This window comes from Carettochelys insculpta, chromosome 2, assembly GCF_033958435.1.
Source record: "Carettochelys insculpta isolate YL-2023 chromosome 2, ASM3395843v1, whole genome shotgun sequence".
NCBI lineage: Eukaryota > Metazoa > Chordata > Testudines > Carettochelyidae > Carettochelys > Carettochelys insculpta.
The window spans coordinates 119938017-119949288 of record NC_134138.1 but is presented as its reverse complement, the minus strand read 5'-3'; the positions used below and the strand labels follow the sequence as shown (position 1 = coordinate 119949288).

Here is an 11272-nt window from a genome sequence, read left to right as displayed (position 1 = left end):
ATTTTTATTTGGGAATGTATTTGTACCCTTTCTTTGAGATATGTTTGTAAGCAATCAGATAACATCTTTGCTGAAAAGATGGAGTTAGGTAGGAGAGCCTTCCTTGTTGCTACTGCTGGGGGAAAAATGTTTCCCACTTAGCTCTTATCTACATGAGAGAGAGCATTGAGTTTTAAAACATGTTTTAAATCATGCATTTTAACTAATATGATGATAAGCAAGACTTTTGCTTTAATATAGTCAGAAACTGCCATTTAAGAAAGACCATCAGCTAAAACGTTTTAAAACATGACTTGGTCCTGTCTATATTTGGTTGTTAATTTGTGTTACTTAACGCATTTCAAATGATGATTTTTTCCCCAAGGAGAGTTATCGCCTCAGACAAAAATAAGCCTCTTGGTTTCCTCCACAAATATTTGTAAAGTCATAATTCTTATAACAAAAACATACAAACAACATGCAGGGACTGTGGTAGCAGCCAAGCAAAATATGGAAAAAGAAAGTGAAATTTTGACTGCAGAAGACTTCATTGTTCTGCTTCTAAAATTTCCCTTGCTGGGATTTTCCCTTGGGGGAACTTTGAATCTGTCTGTACTTTCCAATACTGAGCACGCTCTTTTATGTGCATGCTTAGTGATCCCCTAGTGCAAACCTACCCCTTATCTTAAGCGTTCTGATGACCTTTGAGTTTCACTTCCACTTCTGATTGTTGGAAGCAATTAAAGATTAGTAAGACTAGTTTGGGAGGGAGACTACTGAAAATTATATTGCTTTTCTCAGTTTGTGAGAGGAATACATCCACATCTTTGAAGGGCTGTCACTAACTGCAGGAGCTGTATGGTCATATGCAAGGGTGGAAGTTGAACATTAAAACAGAAACTAATGTGAAAATCCAGCATGTCCCAGAGAAGTCTTCGGGACTGTGCCTTTCTCAGTGTCTGCACAATCCTGGGAACTCTGCCAGTGTTCAACAAACATTAATATCAGTCCTTTCCCTCCAAAAAAGGCACTAGCTTGCTAAGATGTGTATGCCTGATAGTGTGATATGCAAATTAGATTTCACTCCCATGTCTGCCTGATAGTGACATCTCAAATTTCCCTCCATCTCCATATGTTTCCCTGCAAGGCAGTGCTCATCAGGAAGCACAAGTTAGAGAATCTTGACTTTCATCATGTCGAAGAAACAGTGTACACCCAGATGAAACAAGGGCTCCATCAGAAGGGTCGTACAGCAAAGGTTATGTGAGTAGCTGGCTAAATTAAGATTGTCATGTGGTGCTGCCCAGTCTGTCTACAGTTTTCCTGTCTACATAGCTTTCCTTCCTACATAGTATCTGGATTTATTTTTTTATTTTTAGGACCCCCTGAAGAAGCTCCAATTTCTATCCTTAGGAAATACACCTTGGCAACAGGATTTAGACTTTGTGCTGCTGATAGAGGGCTCAGGTTTACTTTTTGCTGGGATTAGAAATGAGGCAGTTTAGATGATAGTTTTGTCCGCAGTCTCTTTGTCTGCCATATGAAAGTCTGGATAATTATAAAAGCCTTGAACCGGAAAGAGAAACTGTCTCTAAAGGAACAGCCCCATGATATACCCCTTCCTTTGATAAAAGCAGGACAGTTTTGGTTATATTGCAAGGTATTATGTTAAGTGATAGAGCACATAGGCAGTTTCCAGACTGTTAGTCAAATGAAAGTTCCTAAGAAGCTACAGAAATCCACAACAGCTAAACAGAACAGTTTTGCTGCATTTTCTGGGGATTTCCAGGGTTAGAGGCACTGGGCTTCCATTTAACCACAGAAGACCCTTGAGGCTATCTATACCAACACTTACAAATTGTGAAGGTTGCTGAGCAATAACTAATGCCGTACATATAGATTACTCATAATTAATCTTGAAAGGATTAAATGTTTATGGGTAAATATCAGTAAATGTTGGGGGGGGGTTCTCCATTCAGACTCAAACTGGTAAGTACACCCATTGATTATCATCAAAATGTACACATAGGGAAAGTAAGAAAAATGCCTTACATCTGCTTGTAGGATAGCTACTTTGTGCACTTTGACATGTCATGCTGAAAAGGTCTCTTGTAGTGGTTATAAAGCTTTAACTTTTTGAATCTCTTCTATTGTCATTAAGTAATTGTCTGGTCCCCTTTGTCGGACACAGCCGAAAATTTAAACGGATAAAATTTGGGGAAAAATTCTAAAACCCATAATTTAGAACAACAGCAAACATATATATTTTTTTTTTTTTACAAAATGCTTAAAAATAAATGTTAACACTATTCACTGAAACTGCAGATTGGACCTCCCTGCTCCAGCAGCCTTGGGATGTAACCTGTCCTGAATGAGGGAATTTGCTGGACCAAGGGAGGTCCCCTGCTTCTGTCCCCAGAGACACCATTCCAGCCCTGACCAGGATGATAGAGGCCAGCCCTAGGGGTGCAGACACTGGTTCAGCCCTGTCCCTGGCTCCGTACTTAGCTAGGGTTGCTGGACAGTGGCTCTGGCCCTGGCTCCCTGGCCAAGGTACCAGATGCTGGCCCCACCAGGCTCCCAGTTCAGCAGTTTTCCCAGCAGGACTCTCAGTCCTTCTGCTACTAGGCTCCTGGCCCTGGGATTCCCTAGTCCTGGAATATCCATGGTCCTGCCACAGAGTCCCACATCTGGGAGATGCAACTGGCAGAAAAGAATGAGAATTGAAATCTCCCAAGCACAGTAATAACCTGTGTCAATTCAAGTTTAAGAGCAAGCTTCTCTTTATGCCTGTATGGCAGATGCTAATTTATATTCTGCTTTTTCCACATACATGGACAGCCTATGAAATCAGGCACCTGTGCATGTTGAAAGAGTAGAACATTGAAATTAAAATCTGACATATGTCTTGGAGAGAATTTTGCCAAAAGAATCTGCATCTCTTATCAAAGAAGTTAATTCTATCAAAGGTTTCTATTTTTAATGACTGCTAATTTGTAATGGCTACATTTTTGGGTGCCCATCCTGCCGCATGTTGGGCCTGATTTTCCAAAGTGTTAATTGACTTCAGCTATACTTGTACAGTCTCTCTGAAAATTTGACTCCAAGGTGTCATTTAAAAACTGAAACACCTAAAATTGAAGGCCGCATTTGAAAATGTTATCCTAGGAGTTTAGCCACCAACTTCAACAGGAGCAAGAGCACAAGCAAGCCTGGCTATATCCATATCACCCAGCTTAGCTACACAGCTTAGCTACACAGATCTATGTTGTTGGCCCTTTGCCACTTTCATCACAGTCCTACTTTGTCTTTCTTTTCCCATCCCTGTTTAGAGGCTTGCTCAGATTCAGAGAGGAAAACACATCCTGAGTAATGCTAATTGAAACTATAATCTGGAGCCCACATTCTGCAAGAAAGAGAAAATGTTGGTTCTTTTTCATGTTTATTTTGGATTATTCTTATCAGGGCAGAATAATTATCTCATCCAAAGTTGCCTTTTTAGTACTCTAGATACCCGTCACTTCCATTTAAGAACTGAACAATCTCATTTCAAAGGACTCTTGAGGGTTTTTTTTTTTTTGGTTACTTTTTATATTTATTGTACTGATAACTTTCCACTCTTCCCCCTGCCTCTCAAACCATGTGAGATATAAAGCCATACAGTCACGTCCGCAGATGAGGAATGTAACAAGGTTCAAGCTATCATGAGGAGACAATGGCAACACAGAGAACAATGAGGACTCCCAAAGGTCACCTGACCCCCTCAGTGATCTTCCCCAGACCACATGACTGTAACCCCCACTTCCCCGTAGGTGCTAAACTTCCCTGTGCAGCCAGCAGTAGCTTGAGTATCCAAAGACAGAAGGAAAAAGCATCCAGCTTCTCTAATGACTCAAGACATTCTGGCAAGGCTATGGGGCTAAGGGTGCCATAGCAGACATTCCCAGATGACATGAATGGAAGCATCTTACCACCCCCAAGATAAGGCCCTAATTTCAATGAGAAGGCAAAACCATAAGGAGAAACTAGAGACGTAAACAGAGGATCTTGCTGGGCCCACTGACGGCCTGGAATAGGACCCAAAGACTAAGGGGCTTGACCCCCCATGCAGCCTCCCTCCCTGCCTTGGGCCACAGAATGAGAGTGTTCACGCTGTGGTAGCATCAGACAAATTCTGTGATGCAAATGTCAGCTGGAAAGGGGAAGCACAGATTTTTGAGTGGGAGGTGAAGGAAACAGGTGGTGGGCGGCTCAGCAGTGAAAAATGGAGAAATGAGAACTGGAAATCTCTGGCTGAGGTTACTGACAGACACAGTTAATCTAGGCGTAATGTTTCTAGACTGGATCATAGTAGAGGCTACAGTATTGGGGAAAAAAAAAAAAAAGGGAGCGAAAGGAACTCTGGTAGTAAATGAGTAATGAAACCAACTTGCCAGGCCTGGTATCACCCAGGCTACTTTGCTTGGATGTTGGACCTTTTTTCCTCTGCTTTTTTGGCCCCTTTAAATTATAAGCATTTATCATTATAAACTGCCACCTTTTGATTGTGTTGACCTAAGGTCCTGCTTGTCCCTGAAGATGAAAAAAGTTATAGCATTTTTGAGCCATGGCTCCAATGACATGGATAGGGTGTAATCATGCTCATGTCATGTTTTAGTGAAAGGGAGGGAAAAAAGTAACCATGTTGTGGATCAAAAGTGATCACATACCTGCTGTTTGTGACGAATTACAGAGTAAACTCTTTTCCAGCTGTCAGGGGAGTGGCAAGACTTAGCTCAAGCAAATATTGGCCCAGTTCATCATCGCCAACTTGGCTGCATCCTCAGGTAACCTTCAAATAAGTTAACACAAACTCACCCTCAGGATTAGGGTGACCCTACCTCCCCAGGCCAAGTAAGGGACAGGGGATGATGCTAGATGTCCCAGACAAAATGGAATGGATGGTCACCTAGGAGTCAGGTGGTGGCTGCCCTGTGGGAGTTGCCACCCTGCTGAGGGTGAGGGTGCTCCCTGGCTGTGGTGGTGGTGGGACAGCTGTGGCTCTTAGATTCCTCAAGCTATGGGGAGGTGGGAACAGGGCAACAGCCGCACTGGTCTGGCTTCTGGCTCCCCTGAGCTTCAGGGAGCTGGAGCCAGGCAGCAGTCGCACCAGTGCAGCTCCTGGTTTCCCTGAACTTCAGGGAGCCAGGAACTGGGCTCCTCCCGGCTCCCCTGAGCTGTGGGAAGCCAGGATCAGGGCCAGCCACACTGGTACAGCTCCCAGCTCCCCATGGTTGGGGAGCTAGGAGCCAGGCGCCAGCTGCAAATGCAGGGCAATTAGCCCTTTTTAAATATAAATTGGGATGCCTGCCTGGTACCTGAAAGAAAGGACTGTCCTGGCTGATATGGGATGGATGGTCACCTTACTCAGGAGCCATTCAATAAGCATGAGATTCAGGCTGGTGCCTATGGCAGAAACACTTGTTTGCTTTATGCTCCTCTCACAGATATTCCAGCAGGTATTGAGTCAAATTTCTAAAAATAAAAGACTCTTTACATTTGTAGTGATAGGTCAGAGATGGGGAGATGAAGCAACTTTAAAAAACTCACCCTGGCTGATAACTTTCAAGTGGGGTCAGCTACAATGATGACGGGGCAGCAGGCAGGGAGATAAAAGTTACGTGGCTGGAGATGTTAAGTGCAGATTATATTGCTGATACCCACAGATCTCTCCTGGTTGGGTCTGGTTACCAAGTGGCTCAATAGCCAGAGAAGTCAGGTAAAGAAGTGGCCAGTGCTTGGGAAAGTATTAGTTCTCGCTCCTTGATATTTTTTTCTGGGAGTGGGGCGCCAGCAAGGGTGGAGAGACAATTGAATGAATCATGTACGTAGTAACTTAGGCATATAGGATGAAGTTGGTGGGTCTTATACCGAATCTCTCAAAATGGTGGCTAGCCCCGCCTTCTGAAGAGTAAGACCCACTAACCCTGTCGCATTCCAGTCTCAGACGTCAGTCCTTCCTGCCTACTGTTGTTTCTTACATGGTTACTGTGAGATTGGAAAGGGCTGGGGTTTCTGTGAGCTTGTGCTTTGTTACTTATTCTAGGCTGTTGATTGTCTATATTGTTTTTCCTTGGTTTTATTTATTCTGGCATGTTAGGCTCCCTCGTAAATATTGAACTTTATGTGATATGTAATACAGTAGGATCTAGACATTCATGAGGGTTCCATGTTGAGAACCCTCGCAAGTGTTGAATTTTGCGAATGCCGCTCCTGCCTGGAGCCCAGGTGCCGGTGCTCCTACCCAAGGCCCCTGGGAAGTGGCGGCTGCCAAAGATCCTACCCGGGACCCCGGGGGAGCGAATGTTGAGATGCTATTGTATATCCAGCATTACTCCATCTTCACTTAGTCCTGTTTATAATGCGAGAGGATCTACATTTGATGATGAATTTATTTTGATTTGTTTGGCTCTGCAGGGGGGAAAAACAGATGTTTCTTGCACATTTTATATGGCATTGGTTAAATATACTGTGGAGAGCATCTTGATCCAAAGATCATCCTTCTTGGTCAGACCAACCAATTATAAATTTTTATCATTCCTCTGTCTCTTCTAACATTGTAATGAACGTCAAAGCGCTTGGGATTGCTAGGCAACTGTTTTTGATTTTGTTTAAACTTTTACAAAACATTTAAATGGCTCTTCTGGAATGTTTGCTTCCACAGAATGAAGAAGATAACATTGGGATTCCTACTTACAGTGATCTTTAAAATTTACTTTGGAAAATAGACAAGTCTTTCCAATAAATTTTTCAGCAACCTTCGCCACATAAGTATCAGAGGGGTAGCCAAGTTAGTCTGCATCTTCAAAAACAACAAGAAGTCCTGTGGCACCTTACGGACTAACCGATATTTTGGAGCATAAGCTTTCGTGGACAAAGACCCACTTTGTCATATGCATGAGTGGGGGTTCCAGAAGGGGGTCTAAATATACAGGCTCGTGAAAAGGAGGGAGTCCCAGTCAAGAGGCGGGCCAGAGTTGACAAGGTGAATGACTGAATTGCCCTTGTCAGCTCTGGCCCTCCTCTTGACTGGGACTCTCTCCTTTTCATAAGCCTGTAAATTTGGACCCTCCTCTGCCTCCCCAGCTCATGCATATGACAAAGCAGGTCTTCACCACACAGTTAATATTTGAGTGGTCCCCAATACTAATAATAGGATCATTGACTTTTCTGTTAATTGCATTTCTTGTGTGATTTTAAACTTCTATATTAAATTCTGAAATCTGTGAACCTATATCCATTTCCCGTCTTTACATTCCAGAGTACATTACTTCACATGTGGTTGTCCCATTGATGGAAGAATGATGGCATTTATGCCCAGATACTGGTCCAAGCTCTCCTGTTTCTCCAGTAGCAGCCTGGGGCTATGGCTGTACGACAGCCCTATTCTGACATAAGCTATTTCAAAATTGCTATTTTGAAGTATCTTATTTTGCAACAATGCAACGAAACACAAAATGAATTTCAAAATAGCCTTTTTAGGTCCACAGTGCTACTTTGAAATAGTGCCATTGGAATCCATTGTGGCCTGTTTCAAAATAGGCATTATTCCTCAGGGAATGAGGTTTACCAGAATCAAAATAACACACCTGCTATTTCAGATGTATTTAAAAATAGCCTGTGTATCATTTAGACACTGCCAAAATTATCTCATTATTTCAGAATAACTCAGCTGTGTAGACATAGCTTGGGTGACCTCAAACACATATCATATCTCAACTTAGTTAAATTTGGTGAATAGCCCAAAACATCTTCTCCTGAATTTTCCTCAATACCCTCAATCTGGCAGAGTGGCACAATCATGGTGGGCAAGAAAAAACTGTGACCTTTCCTTCCCACTTGTGGCTAGTAAGCAAAACTGTAGGATTCTCAGTGATTTTTGTTGGATGAGAAATCCCCTGTAGAAATCTCCCTGAATATTTTATTATGAGCTGTGTCATTAGCCCACATGTAGCTAAAGCAGAAGAGAAACTAGAATCATATGAATATGAGAGCAAAACTGCTAAAATGTCAAAGCTGCCCAAAAGAGACAGAACATGACATTTGTTTCTTGAGCTTTGTTTCAGAATGATGCTTTCAGGTCCAAGGATTATTCCAGGGCTTTTCAGGGAGTTAGTTATGCCTCAGACTCTAAATCTGTTTTTTGCTCCTCCTGGGGAAAGGACCAAGCTATTATTCAAAGATGCAGGGAGAAAGGTACAATGTTCTTCAGGGAACACCAGGTTCATCACTCTGTTGTTTTCCATAAGCTTTGTTGTGAATTACTTATTTTAGGTGAAAGGAAACAACAAATCCAGGGGAAATCAAGGTCAAATCTCCATGACAGAGTATAATATATATCTTCCTGCTGTAACATGCTGCACCAATACTGCCTAACAAAATGATACTTGCTTGTACAGGCACCGCTGAGTCCTAGACATTTAAAACTGCAGAACATAAAAAACAAAATCATAACCATTGTAGCACAGAGTTACATATGCCTCACATACTTACTTTTAGATTTTGCAGGAGCAACAAAAGCTCTGAGATTTTAATTGCTGACTGTTAATACAGAATGCTTTAATACGGAGGTTGATATACCTCCTATAAATGATGCTACATTATTTTGAATGATAAGGCAGCAGATGTCAAGAAGCAGTGGTATGGTAGGAAATGCTTTCTTGCAAAATCCTGAATCTAATATGGAAGGTATAATTAGCTACAGGAAATTCACAGCATCATGAGTTGCCTTTCCATACAAAAACTTGTATTTTTGGTAGGGGTTTGAATTTATATTATAGCTCTCCTGCTATCTTGTATTGCACTACATTTTATAAATGCTGATTTAACTTTCTTCCACACACTAAGAAGATCTTACTTTCTCCTCATATGACTTTCTCTTCTGTCCAGCGGGCATAGAAGCTAAGTAAGAGCAAGCTAAGAAAGTTGAAGGGTTAGTATAGTCATTTTCACTTTAAAAATCTGTTTTGACAAACCAACTGTAGATGGCAACAATACACTACCTGACCATGATCTGGGTAGAACACAGGAAAAAGTTCTGTTCATGTTGCATGTACATTAAAAAAAAAAGCAATAGCTTTTTGAGTAACGGTCCAAGCAAGTTTTCCAGGTGATCTAACCAGCAACAAGCCACCAAAAGCATTCAATTCCAGACTCACTACCAGATTGTTAGTGTCCTCTGACACCCTACATTCATAAAAATGCATAAAAGGCCTGGTTGTGTGTTTCATTTGCTTGCACAACACTAGACATAGTGTGTGCAAAAAACAGCTTAAATACTTCATTGGTGATTTGCACACATGGTTACCTAAGTTGTGTGTGCGATCATAGTAACTGCATAAATAACAATAATTGTACAATCAAATTATGCCTGTGAATGTGTGCAGTTCCATGCTGCAACGTTTCTGAGTCTTTCTCCCAATGTTTAAGCCACTGCATAACCTAGCCAACCAAAAATTCTGAAGGAACAAAAAATATGAAATTGTAAAACTATAGACTGTGGTATGTGACTTATCCTTTCAGTTTGCTTCTGTACCAGATGACTGGAGAATAACTCATGTGACACAGTTTAAAAAAACAATAAAAGCTCCAGAGTCAATACTGGCAATTACAAGATGATAAGCCTAATTTCAGTTCCAAGCAGGTTCGTTGAAAAGCTTGTAAAGAACAGAATTACATATATTTGAACATGGTAAATAGTTTCAAGGTGTATGCTGGGGAAAAGGCAATACTGCTTTTGTAAAGGGAAATCATGCCTCACTTATCCATTAGAATTCTTTGAGAGGGTCAGCAAACAGGGATATAGGTGACCCAGTGGATGTAGTTTACCTGGACTTTCAGAAAGCCTTTGATAAAGTCCCTTGCCAAAGGATCTTAAGCAAAGTAAGCAGTGCTGGAGCCACAAGAGATATATGGTTATGTTATTGGAAATAGAAAACAAAACGTTGGGAAGAAATGGTAATCTGGTGATTTGGTTTTCAATTTGCAATGAGCTTTCTAAGGTGATATCATGTTCTCTTTCTAATGCATTCTTTTTTATCCAGCACATTAGGGTTGGAAGTAGGCAAAGGCATATAAAGCCATTTTATGTGGGAATTGTATAATTTTTTTCATTAATCAGTTGAACTGACTTTTAATAAAATATTTGAATCTTCATTGATGTGTTCAAAACAAAGCCCTGGAAGGAAAAATATGTCAATTTGCTAACTTTTCATTGAAGTAAAGAACCCCTCATACTGCAATTATGGGATATAATTTTTTTTTGCGAGTCAGATGATAGCATATATTTATAGTACATTGTCATGATGCTTCCTCCTGGCTGTTCGTAGAATTAGCTCCACCAGTCTTGCACTCACTCCCACATCTGCAGACCCATGCTTCATGACTTGACTCTCCAGCCAAGTCAAAAAGGTCCTCCCCTTCTGCTGAATTGTACATCCTTCCAGACTTTTTGTCTGTCTGGCATCTCCAACAGCCTTGCTACTTCCTGTGGTTGGTAGGGAAACCAGGCCCATCCTCTACACTGTATTCCACCCTTTGCATTTCATAAAAAAGCAGGGCCAAGACTGGTGTCCCTGGCTCATGTATTTGCTGCCATCTAGATTGTTGAAGTAGACCAGTTGCTACTTTTTCCATCAGTTGGCTCTTTTTGGGGCCATGTAGATTATTTTCTATGTAAATTTTGTTGTAATAGTCAAGCTTGGAAGTCATGAATATGTGGCTCAGTGGCCAGATGTATGTTGAAGAGACCAGAGTTCTGCGCTTGTCATCTGAGACTGGTTATGATTTTGGAAAATCCAACAGTGTTCTTGAATAATACCTCACAGTTACACTTATAGAGCAGATAATGTTTTAAGGCCAGGTACCAGAATCCAATAACCTGTAAGATTCCAAAAGGGCCAAAATATAAGCTAATATGTTTAAAGTTAATTCTGATGCTTCCCCTCTATTGGTGCCACCCATCCTACTCCTTCCAAGGGTTTTAGACTCTCTCTTCTCTCCCACGTCTACAGTTCCCTATTCCCATACATCCTTTCTCACCACAATTCTTGTTTCCTTTCTTTTAATTCAGAATATTAATATTTTAAATTCAATTGGGACATTGTCAGAACTCTTGTTGTGCTGAAATGTGTTAGTTTTTAATATTAACCAGGTCTGTGATCTAAGGAGAACTATGAATATAGTTCAAACTACTGACTCTGTTAACGCGATGCTAGGGGCTGTTTATGGGGCACTGCAGTAGTGGGATGGGAGG

General features: G+C 41.4%; 1 protein-coding gene across 17 annotated transcripts in view; it reads left to right on the top strand.

Annotated features, from left to right (window-relative positions):
- Positions 1–11272, top strand: part of RNF182 (ring finger protein 182) — a 137861-nt gene that overhangs the window by 74131 nt on the left and 52458 nt on the right. For 11 of the 17 annotated variants that reach the window (XM_074987627.1, XM_074987633.1, XM_074987629.1 and 8 more), the window contains 2 exons: positions 1127–1242; positions 4729–4805. The gene's annotated coding sequence lies outside the window, so the exon portion shown is untranslated. The remainder of the gene's footprint in view (positions 1–1126; positions 1243–4728; positions 4806–11272) is intronic. The other 6 variants (XM_074987620.1, XM_074987623.1, XM_074987622.1 and 3 more) reach the window with 3 other exon arrangements.